Source organism: Rhinichthys klamathensis, unplaced genomic scaffold (assembly GCF_029890125.1).
Source record: "Rhinichthys klamathensis goyatoka isolate OS25496 unplaced genomic scaffold, OSU_Roscu_1.1 h1tg000076l_1, whole genome shotgun sequence".
NCBI lineage: Eukaryota > Metazoa > Chordata > Actinopteri > Cypriniformes > Leuciscidae > Rhinichthys > Rhinichthys klamathensis.
The window spans coordinates 1,328,230-1,344,124 of NW_026606618.1; the positions used below are offsets into that span (position 1 = coordinate 1,328,230).

General features: G+C 38.5%; 1 protein-coding gene across 3 annotated transcripts in view; it reads right to left on the reverse strand.

Moving 5' to 3' along the window:
• smpd3 (sphingomyelin phosphodiesterase 3) overlaps positions 1–15,895 on the reverse strand; it is a 38,756-nt gene that overhangs the window by 20,520 nt on the left and 2,341 nt on the right. The window contains exon 1 of one of the 3 annotated variants that reach the window (XM_056250828.1): positions 1,174–1,360. The exons of the other annotated variants lie outside the window; for them this stretch is intronic. The gene's annotated coding sequence lies outside the window, so the exon portion shown is untranslated. Of the gene's footprint in view, positions 1–1,173; positions 1,361–15,895 lie in introns of those variants that run through there. 3 annotated transcript variants of the gene reach the window in all.

The window sequence follows — 15,895 nt, forward strand, 5'->3', positions numbered from 1 at the left end:
CCCCTTATACTATCCCTCCACTTATTTAATCACCAAGCGTTTTATCTTAAAATAAATGTCATAAATGTAAAAAAAATTCTCATTAAATACATAAATCTTAAAATGTTTTAAATCTCAAAAACATCGCTTTTCTCATTATAGCATGCAGTGAATTCATGGATCAGGACCTTATCGCAGTGCACAAACGGATGTTTAGGAAAGAATTTGAAACTGTAAAGGCTCTTTTACTCCTGTTACAACTGGTATGGAGCAGATATACACAGTGATGATATCCAGAACCATAAACCATAAACTAAATCAAAGACATGAAACAAAACATAAACCATGAGCTCGACTAGACAATGAACTATGCCAGGTGCATGTCTAACATTGAACAGCGTAGCATCCTTTAATCCGCGACAAGGAAACATGGAAAGCATGGGGATTCCGACTTGTAAAAAGTGTTCACGTCCTCTTAGATTACAACTTGTAAACTAAAAAACTGTACCACGTGCCCGCTGCAGATTTCTTAAGATTTATTGTGTTGCCATAGACACACAATCTAACCAGACGTGACAACCACCTGCTGTACCTTAATTATTATAAAATATACAAGATGAGGGCATAAACTAATACTAAATGTATAAATTAAGCTTTGCTTTAAAAGCAGCCATTGTGCTTTTAAAACTTAGCTGCCTTTTTATGTTGAGATTCTGGTTGCCTTTTTGTGGCAGATGCTCCTAGTCGAAACCCTGACCTAAATGATCAAAAGATTTACCAGATCAAAGTATATATGTCAATCTTTGACACGACCAGGAAATGCATGTTACTGGTGTGGGTTTATAATTTCAATGAAAGCCACTGATGTCAAGAGACAAAATAATGAATACGGAAAGACACGATCACAAGTCTCTGACGTCCACTTGTTTACGAGTCGAGAATTAACATCATATTTGCCTGTCATATTGTTACTATATAATACATTCACAATAGATAAAATCAAGTTCCACGCCACATTATGGAAATGATATGGGTTGTGAACACCGTTAAACCTTTCTCACAGAAAGTTCTCTAAAAACACTAAAGCTAAGGCACAGATAAAAGTCAAAAAATGTATTTTACTCTATAAACACACAGACGTTTCCTATAACACAGAGCATCACGTACAAGTAATCCCTTTGCATCCACACTCACCTCATCTGCACACACACCCAATCTGTGGAATAATAATTTCGAGGGTTTTATCCATCACTGCCGCCTAATCTGCACTGCACCGTTGTGCCGGCTGCATAGTGGCCTAGACGTGTGGAAAAAGCTCATCATTTTTTCAGAAAAGGGCTGATTTTGACAGTCCGCAGCGAGTACAGGAAAGAATTTGAGCCGTCAGACACACGGCCGTCTGTGCTTGAGAACAGGAAAAGGAAGAGTGTAGCGAAATGAACGTGTGGTACTTTGCAGCTGTGCATGCTGTATACATGCGCATTACCACACAAACACACACACATGTGTGAGGGGGGTTAAGCGATTGTGTCTTTAGGTTAAACTTGACTACTGCTGAGCAGCTTTCAGGTCGCACCACACAGAAAGCTTACAAAGGGAATCTGGTGCAAAAACAATGTCCTCAACTCTTCACAGATTCCCAGAGAAGGTCCTGCTGTTATTTTGCCCCTAAACAGTGCTGCCATATGGTTCTGTAGAAGACACACACTTAACCACAAAATACACACTCAAATCTTCACTGTAACGGACAGATAAATATATGTAAACCTATCAGTCCCCAGTTCGATGATCTGAGCCAGCCCAGAGGAACATTTTATTGCTGAAAGATTGCTCTTTAATTGCTCAGAAGACATTAGATCCCTTTGATGCTTCATTTAAAGGTGCAGTAAGTGATTTTATCCACTCTGGGACTGATATGAGCTGCCCTGTGAACATGCAAGATTACTCTCAGAAAGTTCCTAAACAAAGAATCTGACACCTAATTTACGTAATTCAGTAATATGTCAGATGTCATTCCATAAAAAATACTTTCAGCAATTTTAAGGATTCAATTAACGTGGATAGCATAGCTCATATAATTTTGTAGAATTTGATGAAAAATGTTCATGACAGCGATATTTTAATATTATTTACGTACTATTATTGTATTTCAAATATTTTTAATTCGCGTTTTTTTTTGCTTTGTCATTAGTTCCTGCTTTTTAAAATATTTATATTTAAGTTTCTTTTTTAATATTATTTACATACTATTATAGTATTTAATCATATTTTCAATTAGCTTTTATTTTCATATTATCAGTTTGCGTTTTAATTGCAGTTTAAGCTTCAGTCATTAGAATAGTTTCAGTTTTTTATATTTCTATTTAGCTTTAATTTGTTTGGGGGGGGGTTAAGTTTTTAATCTAATATTTAGATGATAAGTCTCTCTTGATGTAATTCTTCCTTTGCTCTCCATCTAATTAACTGATGTCTAAAAAAATATTCAAGATATTACAGAGATTCTCTTTTCTTTTCTCTTTGTATAATTTCTAATTCCTCCCCTTCTAATTCCTCATTGTGTTCAGGAGACTATTGTGATTTTCATCATCCCAGCCACTGCTCCGTGTGTTTACATTAAGTGTATGCACTTAAATGTTATGTGTGCCTTCGATATCTTGCCTTCGAGAGTCAATATTGCTCCACGACAGACCAGAAGCCTGATAATCAAGGCAATAAACTAAATGAATGCGAACATCAACAAAAAGTCTGTTACCTAACACTTTGTTTAGAAAGCCTCAATTATGGATCTGTTTAAACACGAATCCGTCACCTTCTAATCAATACTGATCACAACTTTCCCCATGAGTAAAGAGAGAGACACTGAGAAATGTCACGTTGATGACTGTGATGGTTTACCAGTGAATATACATAGAATTTGTTCTGTACAAGACGAGCACAGGCTTTCTGTTATTAAAGGATTAGTTCAATTATCACTTTCCTGATCATTTACTCACTCCCATGTCATCCAAGATGTTTATGTCTTTCTTTCTTTAGTCGAAAAGATTTTTTTTTTTTTAAAAATTCAAATAAAAAATAAATGTATAAAATAAAAATTAAACAATAAAATAAACATAAAAAATATTAAAATAAAATAAAAATAGACATGATCTATAAAATTTTGTGTTGTTACTCTATTATGAAACCTGCTGTATGAATGTGCATGTTTAAGGGTTGCCCTTCCTGTGAACTCATATCACTGATTAATTTGTTTGTGCGCATGTGTGTTTGTGTGTGGACAGGATGTTTTTTTGGTGTGCATGAAGTGCTGATTTTGTATCTGGTAACTTTAGAGATCATTGCAAACTCATCAGCAGCTCTGTGCCACTTTCCTATTGGTTCATTATTAATGAACCACAGGAAGAGAGAGAGAGATAGCCATAAAGGAAGAAAGAGACAGCATTAACTGTAAAGGTCTGAAACATGATCCATACAGATAATTTACTTCATACTTTCATAGAATCAACAAGGATAGCTTAATGAAACATATTGCGACATTCGCAAAAGCCCTGAGGTGCTCCTATCACTTTTATATCATGGTTCATTTATCTCATCTTTAATTTCCTGTGGAACTTGGCCATTGCTTATTCTTGACTAATGTGTGTGTGTGTGTGTGTGTGTGTATTTGTGTGTGTGCGCACCAGAGCGAGCGACTGACACTGCACTGAGCACACTCAGGGGAGTTTGTTGCCATGGCGACACTGCACTCACTCATGAACAGTATTGCTGTTGTCTATCAGTCTGGTCAATGCCCCCTTAGTATGACACACACCCACATACAAACACAAACATATTATTTAATCTACACTTATCTGTACTTCATATATAATTTAGTGGTCTAAACAGAATAAAAGTAATGTCTTCAAGCAAAATAAAAAATAAAATTAATTAAATTAAATAAAGAAATTTTAAATAATCAAAAAATAATAATAAAATAAAAAGTTGGTTACCCTTCCATCAAAGAGATTTCTCCCATATGCAAAGCAAATTAAACATTAATTTGTCTACAAATTTTCATTCTCCAAGTAGTCTTTTGAATCAAGTCAAGTCACCTTTAGTTTTATAGCGCTTTTTACATTACAGATAGTTTTAAAGGTGAACTAAGTAACTTTTTTACCTTAACCGAACAGCTTTGGAGTCATTGTAATGTTTATATTACTGATTTCGTGTTGAATGGTGGTCGTCTCGCACCCCCCTGGTGCCTGTGAGTCGCAAAACCACCCTTGCAACTTTGGGCCGCCGAGCCGCCGGCCTGAGTGTTAGGAAGTATCGTGTGATATCAGGTCTCGCGAGGTAACGAATTGCTTTACGGCAAGAAAAACAGATCTGATAAAATTCTGATAAAATGAGCATCAAACAGAAATAACCCGGCGCCGTATACATGTGGTGTTGGGCGCGCGCAGCTCTTAAAGGGGCCATACCTTGTTTCCACTCGTAACAGCGTCCATCCTACTGAACAGGTACCGGTGTACAGGGGGAGGGGATCCGGCCGTGAGTGCGAGCCATCTCTGCGTGAGTGCTATTCACGACGGTACAAGTGCTCCACAGCGACTCTAGGGGTCGCTGTTTGACAAAAACGGAATTCTTACTGAGTGCTGCTTTAAAGCAGCTTCATAAACAGCCCTCGGCTGTGCACCAGAGTAAGCAAATCTTCTGGAAAAAAATTAAATCATATATACATTTTTTTTATATGCTCGGTTAATCTATAAATAAAATTATTAATAAGATTTATGTACAAGTGAAATATAATCAAATATTTTAAAACATAAAAACAGACAATAATATTTATATATTTAACAGGTGTGTTCACTATAAAACATATACAGCATATGAATGTCTCATAAGGAACACATCAAGTTATATTTTAACTGCAATTTTTGTGTCCAAACATAATAAATATCTTAAAAAGAGCAGGCTAATGTATTGTCTAGTAATATCCAGACAATACACATTGTAAAAACATGTGAATGTTGTTCTAAAGTTTCGGTAATATATATTTACTATCGTAGTAGATACTAAACTGTAATTGACTTATAGATTGCAAATGGCTTTCTAGCCTACACTTAACATCATTTTAAAAAATGCATAGGACTGACAAGGGACAGCAATCACCAGGCAAGTGTCTTCAAATCCCATGATGACAACACTTGCTGTATGCAGGGTGTTAATGAAGCTAGTGTTATTTTCACTCATTTAAGCCGTATAGACATTACACAATTTAAATGAGACGAGGAAATTCCAGCCGAAGCATTGCCTCTCTTGAGTATTCTCATGCTCAAATATGAACTAATTGCAGTTGAAGAATGTTTGTGATATAATTTAATCCATCAGATCAAATGGCATTCCCTCTGCATGGTAGACAAAAGCTCATTTCTGCTAATCAATGTGACACCTTTGTGGAGGGATTATGACCGTCAGATCCTCAATAATCCATCATTAATCAATTCATGTGTAATCCTTATCAATCTGGCAATCGAGAGCTGTTTCAAAAACAAACCTCCCACTGGACACAGCAAAAACCTGTCTTTAAATAACCTCTGACAATAACGTGGAATGTGCACTCTTGAGAGGCTATAAATAGACGTGAAACGGGTACGCCCTTCAGGTTATCACTTTTCTGAAGAAACGTCTGGACACGCCCTAGTGTGGCACTGAGGCGCAGCATCTCGTTCCCGCATAAAATAAAATCTTGATTGTTACTGTAGCATCTTGACCTTGTATGTTCTGAGAGACCGGTTCAAACAGCTAAGATCTAAAATCATATATAACCCCCATCTTTTTTGGGAACTAGAAAGTGGCCCCTTTGCCCAGAAGAGTTTGTAGCTCTTGTGACAGCAAATGCACCTGCTCCGGTTCCACAGTAGTGGAGATCACGCCATTGAAACACGGAGGGCGGTGCGCAAACTGTATTTTGTAACCTTTTTCTATTGTTTTTAGGACCCAAGTAGAGATACCTGGCACACCCCCACAGTTCTGGGTGCAAATACTTTTTCTTTGCGGAGATGATTGTCCTCAAATCCGGCCTCTTTTTAGGCTCTTTTTTTGCCAGTCCCCAGTCTGTATTAGGGGGAGCGCAACTCGCCACACTCTGCTTCTGGGCCTCCCTCCGCTTAGAAGCCGGACCGAGTTTGGACTGGATGGCCCGACAGCCCCTCCCCTTGAGTATGGCAGGGAATCTTCCTCATGCCTCTTCATGCCTCTTCCCCTACCGGAACCTGCTGACGACTGTGTTCACCAAGTTGTCAAACAGTCCAGAAGGTGAGAAATGGGCATCAAGAGAAGGGCATCTTTGATGCCAGTGAGGTTCAGCCACAAATGCCTCTCCATGGCGACCAAAGCCTACATAGACTGGCCAATTCCATGGGCCGTCTGCTTAGATGCCCGGAGAGACAGATCTGTGGCCCTTTGGAGTTCTGAGAAGGCCTCCTCATCAATGGTCCCGCACATACTCAGATCGTTTAGCAGGTTTTTAGCAGCCCGCTGATTAAAACGCTTTCCCCACCAGCGTGGATGTTGTTCTGCATGACTTGGTAGGAAGCGTAGGCTTTTTCAATGACGATGAGCTCCCAGGGGAGAGATAGCCTGTGAGCGTCTCTTCAACCTGAGGCATCATTGTATAACCACGTGCTCTTGCACCCACGATAGTTGGATAAGTTAACGTGGAAGGCACAAAGACACGCGATGTATATGGTTTCCCCCATGAACAAGTTAACTCGTCATGGAGGTCTTTGAAGAAGCAGAGAGACCCTCGCTCAGGTCACTCCCTTTTGTCACTGGACAGAACTCTATTCTCTAACTTTGAAAACTTGGGGGTCTCTTGTTCGTGTGGCCAGTCCAGTGTAACCTTGGCCACTGCATGAGTCACCACCTCGAGTAACTCCTCTTGTGCTTTATCATTGCGGAAGGAGCACTCGGAGGCGGCGCTCTCGAAATACATCGCGCCAAAAACAAGATATACAGTGTCCTCTGCCCGGTCCGAAGAAGTGCCGGGCCGCGCTTCGGAAGCGGGCACGTGTACATCCCGATCTGGAGAGAACGAGTGAAAGGGAAGGACTCGTCTCCCCCTCCTCAACCAGATCAACTCGCGTGCCCCACGATCTTAGTGTCAGAGATTATTTAAAGCCAAGTTCTTGGCGTGTTTGCACACATGCATCAAATCCGGTCAAACAGAGGTGTTTTCCTAATGCGTATGAGTACGCTGCATTGAGAGTAGCTTTTGAAAGGGAACAACAATATTATAAAAATTATAACAAGATAAAAATAAAATGAATTCATGCAATTGTTATCTTAAAGCCCTATTCGCACTGGATTAGTATTATCTGGGGACCTCTTGTGATTTAGAAATTACCCACCCACATCTGTATTTCGTGTGCCGCATTCGCACGGGATAAGCGAAGCCTGTGATTTTACTCGAATTTACTGACTTATCTACCGGATATGATGTCAATAGTCTATTGCTTGGAAATGTCTTGTTGTTATGGGTCTAGCTGTATGATATATCATAAACAGAATAATGTTCCTTATACCGCATGCTGCTATACATGTCATCCATCTCCATCTAATCATTCTTTTTGTTTTCGCTCTTCTGATGATTTTCAGCTTTCTCTTTCTACAAATTGTATAGTTGTGGTGTAGGTATAGCGATATGACCCAGCACCCAAAATACTATCAAAACACTCCAACGCAGCCTCCATTCTTCACGAAAGATGAATAAAAAGGCGCACAGGAAACAAATCCTTGAAAAAATGATATACGACACCGCCAAATCACAGAGATGTCAATTCGCACGGGACTAATATTATGACAGGACCTCGGTGTTCGGCGAAATATGGTAGATCATTTGTGTGGGAATTTTTACTTTACAAATTACAGAAATGGCCGATTCGCACGGGATGAAGATCACAGACAACCTCCGCAGATATTACAAATGGCTAGAGGTCACCAGGTAATACTAATCCAGTGCGAATAGGGCTTTAAAAGAGCAACTTTTGTTGAGGCAAGACTGGTTCTATCACCCCTTTCATGAGTTTAACCCTCAACTATCCGTGAATTTTAAAGCAGTTTAATGCAGGGAACTGGAAATGATCATTGCGATTATCTGTTCTCCAAAGAGCAGCAGATAACTCAAGTCTGATTGTGCCACGATTTCCATTCTGCGGGGAGCGACCATTACTCACCCAGACTCCCTGACACCTGGTTACACAAGGTGATGAGTGCTTTTACTGTGTGGGCGCTTGTGAGATTGAGTGGCATCCAGGGGCAAGACAGACAGAGAGTGTTTGAGTGAAGAAGTGCGTAGGATGGCAGAGGAGAGCCAAGGTGCTATTATATATGGCTGTGCTAGTTTTTTTTCTCACTGTTCATTTCTTGTGATTTGTGTATGAATATACAGTACAGTGGGGTACAACACTCTGGAACCACATTGAAAATATGGTGTTTTTATTTACAAATCCTCAAAATAAACAAAATGAGATAATTCTGACCAAAATGGTTTATGTTTATGATGTAAAATGAACAAGACATATTTAAGATTATACACTATTTCTAGGTCACAAATCAAAATGTAAGCAGATTTGTGAGACGGACTATGTTAAGTCCTTTGTACAAAAGGTCAAAACCACAGAGCAGCTGCTCTTAAACATACTACAATCATGCTGGATAACATGGATCATCAGGTTTTGAAAAACTAATTAAAATTAATTTGCAAAATTAATTCAAATGCCTAATCATTTTAATATCAATATTTTAAATAAAAAATAACATATTTTAAATAGATTTTTATTTAATAAAAAATTAAAAATACATCTATTTTTCTACGTTCACTCAAATTGTTAATTAAAAAATACAAATAAATTTTAATACATTCAATTAATATAAATAAACGATCAAATATAAAATTAGAAAAAAGAAAGTCAAGCATTTTTTTCTTGTGGTCTCATGCAGACCCTATTGTACTTGTGTGTTTGTCTTTGAATGAATTAAAGCTCCTGTGCACAGATCCTTCGGTTTGTGGAATGACGGCAGAGGATTATGATGATGATTCAGTATTACCCATCATGCTCTTGGGCAGTGGCCCATATTCCCCCCCCCCCCCCCCATCTCTACAGGGTGTTTGCTCTAAATATACTCTCAAATCTAGATCATGCTGGATCAATACTCTGCTACACACACAAGCACACGTTTCCACTACATGTATCACACTGTGTCTACTGGAGGAACAATAATTAATAATAAATAAAGAATTATACTAAAGAATTATTCCTCTATGTTATTTTCTCTGTGGTCATTTAACCTGTTACTCATCCTCCCCCCTCCCCCCACCCCCATCTCGCATCTCGCATCTCGCTCTCAATCTTGTTCGCTTTTTCCATCTGTATGTGTAACCCGAAGTGATCCACACAAATACAAATTGCTTTTAGACTTGTGGCTGAATACAAAGACAACTTGCAAATCAATAAACCCTGACCTGCCTTCGAAAGCACGCATGTAAGCAAATGAAACACATGTGTGCAAACAGACATACACACACACACAGGCATGCACACACACACACACACACACACACACACAACTACAACATAACGCATCACAAGTTCAAGGCCATACTCTCTCGAGGAACAAATAGAGATCTGTGTTGTGAATTCGATTGATTGGCTCTATATTGTTGACAACCACTGACATGTGTCTATGTATTTCTCTCTGTTTTGCCAGTAGATTTAATGTGGTCAATGGCTTTTTGAAGACAGATTGAAAATAGTGTACAGTCAACATATCATCCAAACATGCATAGTAAGAGAAAACAAGCCACAATCAAGCATGGCATCCAAATGTTCCTCAGCTCTGATGCAAATGAGTCATTTGCTTACTTTATTCTTTCAATGTTTTTTCCACAAAATGAGAAGCTATAACACAGTATTGGTATTCTGATTTCTGACTGATAACAATAGCCAATTAATTTTATGACTGAAACCTGTTTGATAACAATTATGTATCTCTTTTGTTTGTTTGTCTGTTAAAAAAAAAAACTGTTAAATCTCAATTCTGAAATGTTATATGCTTAACATAATACATCAAAACAATAGAAAAAGATTGAGAAAATACAGCACTTTTGTAACCTGGCATAATGCTTCTGCAATGCAAGCCAAATCAGACCAATAATTAAAATGTAAAAAGAAATCTAATATTGGCACCAATATCAGAGCACCAATATGCCTCATTACTTTATATTCAGGTAAATGGTCAGGTTAAACATCCTGCACTATATAAAATATGTTTGACTGTCTGTGGTAGTATCACAGTTTAATGATGTTATCATATTTTACCATATTAATATTCATGTACTGTGGTATTTATACAATACTACTGCCATATTACATATAAAAACATTGTAGTATTGGGATGGTACATGTATGAATAAAAATAATGAAATAAAAAATATAAAACATGGAATACTAATTAAGATATCTAAGGAGCAGAAATAATTTCGCTATATTTGATACAATTTAAACAGTGAATAGGATGTACACAAAATATCTGAATTTAATTTAATACCCTAAATAAATAACTATCCATTGACGAGACTGCTGGTAAATTTCGCAACAGACACCAGGCTGTTAATCGGACATGACAATAATCTCAAAATAGCCTGAATCTAATCTGCCTGGGCTGAAATATTGGCCTATAACTACTTTGTGGTTCCTCAGTGTCTCAGTGAGTCCATCATGTGTTTGAGACAGTCAGAGTTGATGTGTCTAGATGAGAGCACCTGATCCTTCATGTCTTATTACATCACAGCCAGAACAGATGAACAGAACGAGACAGGCACAGCCCAGAGCTCCAGCAGAGGACGGGAGGGGTGGAAAGGGGGCGGCATTGTTAGAGCGAACTCAAGCATACGAGAACTGAGTTGCCAGGGAAACCACCCTAAAAACCAAACGCCACCTCTCAGGCAAAGGAAACAGATGTGAACGGTAGGTCATAAGTGGCAGAAAGAGAGAGAGAGAGAGAGAGAGGGTGTCCCAGCCGAACAGAGACGGTGCACATGTTCTTTTGCTGATCATAACAAGTTCTGTGACAGCCTATTAGCACCTACGACACCCTCTCCTGCTGCCTGGCACCGCAGCAGCCCACATTAACATCCATACGTCTCTGATGTGTAGAGTTGCTACTTGTTTATAATAGCAGGGAACCATCAAGCTTAATTACACACAGACACACACACTTGCCTTCAACTTGCCTTTGACACACATACAGAGGCCCAAAAAGTGTTTACAGGCCACCCTTTGTAAAAAAACAAAAACAAATCCATTGTGTTGGCCGTTGTGTTGACCCGCTCAACATATATGTCTCTGATTGGCTACAATGATCAACGCTTCAAAAACATGTTGTCTTTACTGAGCGCTTACACAGATAAACATATATATAATTTATATATATATTATATTATATTATATTATATATATATATGTATATATATATATTATTAAATTTAATGTATATATTTATACATTTTTAAATTTCAGCTCAAACTTAACACCAAACAGTTGATGGGCCCCATTGACTTCCATATATGTGGAAAAAACAACAACTTGAGGGTGAGTAAATGATGACAGAATTTTCATTTTTTGGTGAACCATCTAAATAAAACATTTGCCTCACAGTTAAAGGTGCTCTAAGCGATGTCACGCGTTTTTTAGGCCAAAACATTTTTTGTCACATACAGCAAACATCTCCTCACTGCCCGCTAGCTGCCTGTCCCCTGAACACACTGTAAAAAAACGCGGTCTCTGCAGACAGCCCAGGCTCCACAAACAGCAACAAAAACAAACTGCGGCGACCCGCTCCACGAAACATAACAAACTGTTCCAGCCAATGACCGACAAGAAGGGCTTGGGGGCGGGGTTTGAGGGGTTAGTGCGCGGATGAGAAAGGGGATGGTCTATCTAGCCTCCGTTTTGTTTGACAATAGTTCGAACGTCAACAAGAAGTGACGTCACCCAGGATCGCTTAGAGAACCTTTAAGTGATGTTAAAATCCTACATTGTAAAATGTTTATTACATAATGTCGAAAAATAACTAAATAACCATAAAGGTGATATTACAAATCAGACACTTGTGAATGAAGTTTGAATGAATATGTATCAGGATCAGCCATTAGGGGCGTCGCCCCCGCCCCCCAAACAAAGCTGACCCCCCAGAAATGATCAAATGACTTCGACACTAGCACACATTTCCAACCCCAACCTGCACACATGCACATCACTTCACCAGAAAAGCCTCTCATCTGTTTCGAGGTCAGCTCATATCCTGCAGGTAATGACAGACCTCATCCCTGTGCCGACAGGCCCCTGACGGAAAGAGCAGGGTGCATCAGGGTGGTTCCGAACTAAAGCGCCCTCTGTAATCTACCAGCAGCCATGGCCTTCAGCGCATACACCCACAACCAGCGTCTCTTAACTGGAGGTTCTCCCATAACCACAGCCCTAAAATAGGGACGGAGCCAGAGTTAGAAAGAGCAAATGCAAAGCATGGGTCCTAATCACACACTTCAGCTCCAACCATGTCAAACACAGTTATCTCCATCTATACACGTGCTTACCACAATTATTATGATTATCATTATCACACAGCTAAAGCGATCCTATATCAAAATAACATATCACTTCACCAAATGCCTGTCAATCCATTAACGGATGGATGGCTAGGTAGTGTTAAACCAGAGCTGAGCACACCGATGTTCTATAAATGACCTACAAGGACACACACACAATCGTATTGTGCTGCTCTGGCAGATTAACCGAACAAAAACCAAATCCTTCTCTCTCGTTGCATTCATATTTCCCTGTGTACCAGCGGAGGACATCTAATCTCTTCATGTTAATGCAGTCTGTTCACAGAGCACTGCCAACATCAGCCAGCACACACATACACACAGGAGAGAAGTCTGGCTCAGAAATGGTAAGGTAAATATTGTTCTTTAGACCGATTTAAAGGGATAGTTCACATAGAAGTTAAATTCTGCCATCCTTTACTCACTGTGTGACTTTCTACTGTACAACACAAAGGGAGAATTCATGCACTTTTACATGCAGTTACAGTGAATGGACACTGACGATTCAAAAAGTTTGCAAAAGCACTGTTATATATCATAGCAAATACATATCAAATATTCAGTCTCCTCCAGTGACCATAAGATTTAAATAGATATATGCACATTTGTAAAATGTAAGCTGTATGCCGGCACTGTGCATGTACACAAGCTATTTTTTTTTAATTCCAGTTAAGGAAGTAGTCAGATTGAAAGGTTTACATGGCTAAAATCTTCCCTTTAAAGTGATTATTTAAGATCTACACCACCCATGTCAATCAGATCAAAATTGGATTTGAATTGAGCTCAACAGGATTGATCGATGAAGGCTTTTCAGTCCGATTGAGCAATCAATCTGATTATTGTCAATGTACAGTATCGAGTGAGTTAATCTCAAGAACCGAATCAGTGAAATTTGTGAGTGAATCAGTTGGACTGATTTTGTGAATCAAATCAGCTGACTCAAAAGAAAAACATTTGCTGTGTTACTTGCACAGCGATCAGTGTGGCTATGGAATATTGCACACAAGTCATACAGACCATGCTTATATACTTTTATGATCTTTATGAAACAGAAATGCATGAATAGGCATCAGCCGCTAGGGTCATCGTCGCCCAAAAATGCGATACTCGAAACTTGATCATTCGCATTTGATGATTTGTTAATGAATGAATCAAACGGGTTTTGTGAATCAAATCAGCTGACTCATATGACCAATTAGTTGAACAAGACATTGCAGATTGATTATCGGCTTGAATTTTGTGTGCGTTTCCCGCACAGCACTATTATATGGCATCATGATGTTTTGGATTATCGAACACCAATTGTACAGATCATATATATAATACTTTTAGGATGTTTATGAAACAACAACAAAAAATGATCTCGCTAATTAGAATTGAATAATTTTGTGAATGAATCAATTCACCTGGTTTTGTGATTCAAATCAGCCGACTCAAATGAATGATTCGGACACTGCTTCTTGATTATTGGCTTGAATTTGTCTGTTTTCCTCAGCTGTCGTATGGCTTCAGAATGTTTTGGAAAGCCGAGCAAGAGTCATACAGACCACGTTTATGGTACTTTTATGATGTGTTTGCATCCTATGTGAAGTTTGAAACCCTCAATGGCATATAAAAGAGTAACCAGCACAGTCTACCGGTAAATATCTTCTAATTTATGGATGAACTATCCCTTTAAAATCTTGTGTCTCAATGTAGGATTTTTTTAAGCATGTATTTTTTAATATTTGGCCACTAAATTTCCATGTGCAAACTTTCATTTAGTCCCTCACAGCATGAGAAAACACGAGCAAACCTCACACAGAATGGATTCACTGTGCCTGCCGTGTCATTCAGCACTCAAAAGCATCCTTCAACATAGTGTTTGAATGAGGCTAAACAAGCTGTGTCCAAAACTCACACATTCACACACAAATACACACATGCACCCTTGTGCTATACCTGCCCTATTTCTGGCCAAGCACTCCCCTAGTGTGACGTCTGTTGACCCGTAGCAAAACTAAAGACCTGTCCTAAAAATAGACTGCCACATCACTATCACAATCCACCCTGCTGCTACACGGGATTGTTGTTGATGTATCCCGTATTCCCATTTATAGTATAGGCCATTATGTTATTCGTATTTGAGCATGTTTTATGTTTAATAATAGCATATTTGGTCTATGTTTATTTTATAATTTTAGTTTTCAGTGTAATGTTTCTGGACAATGTGTTTGGTATGGTGTCTCTTTAAGAGAATAGTAAGGCGATGTTTGGAGGATGTAGTATTTCAGCCAGTAGGGGGCATAACTTCCTTTGTGATCAGCTGTGGAAGCACATGATTTTCCTACCATGTCTTTTGTTTCTATTGTCGAATAAATCATTTCTTGGTTAAGAAACATGAAGATGCATGTAGAAACTGTACTGACACAGGTTTTCACAAAACCATGGAATTTACAGTCGAGACAGAGGAAAATAACATGATTAAATGTGCTTTATTCTGCACGTAAAACCCCATTGTGTTATATTAATAATACAACCCAGTTTGCAAAAAACTAAACAAAACATTGCATAGGATGTGCACTGACATGTAAAAAAACTGCTTTCTTTTTTTGTAAGTGATATTTAGAGTAAAACTAAAATTGACTATGCCACAACAGTAATGAACATTGTTTTCCTTGATACAAAGTAGCACAAATGGTCTCAAACAAAACTCTTGAATACAATAAAAAGATTATAAAACATGATCCATGCAAACTTTGGCAAATTCATCAACTAGTTGTTCTCGAACACAAGCCATCTGATACGAGATCTGAGCAAATCCAGCCTGTATCGCTGAATCAAAACCACTCCAGAGATGCCAGAGCGGCAGCAGTCACGCTTTACATTCATGATCAAGATAAAACACAAAATAAGAAAGTAATAGAAAAACAGATGGAGATCATCTATATATGGAGGATTATTCAAATAGAGGAATTCTCTGTTCCCTAAGATGATTTTAGGAAATTAAGTCCTGTATTTGCTCTGCAGCAGCAGAAGTGTAGCAAGATCTATTTCGCCAAGACCAAACATATGAACATTGTCATATCCTTTACCATGCCAAAGAGTTGTCATGACAGAAATGCTTTTGTTGAAGCTGTCAGCCTGCATTATTTCTTTTAAACTTTTTTTTTAAAATCATATTGAACCATATAATGCCAGCTAAAAAAACTGCATTACGTATGATTCTGTAGTCTCCAAATGCTCTCAAACTCAAATATTTGAATATGTATGCATTTTTTGCAATAAACA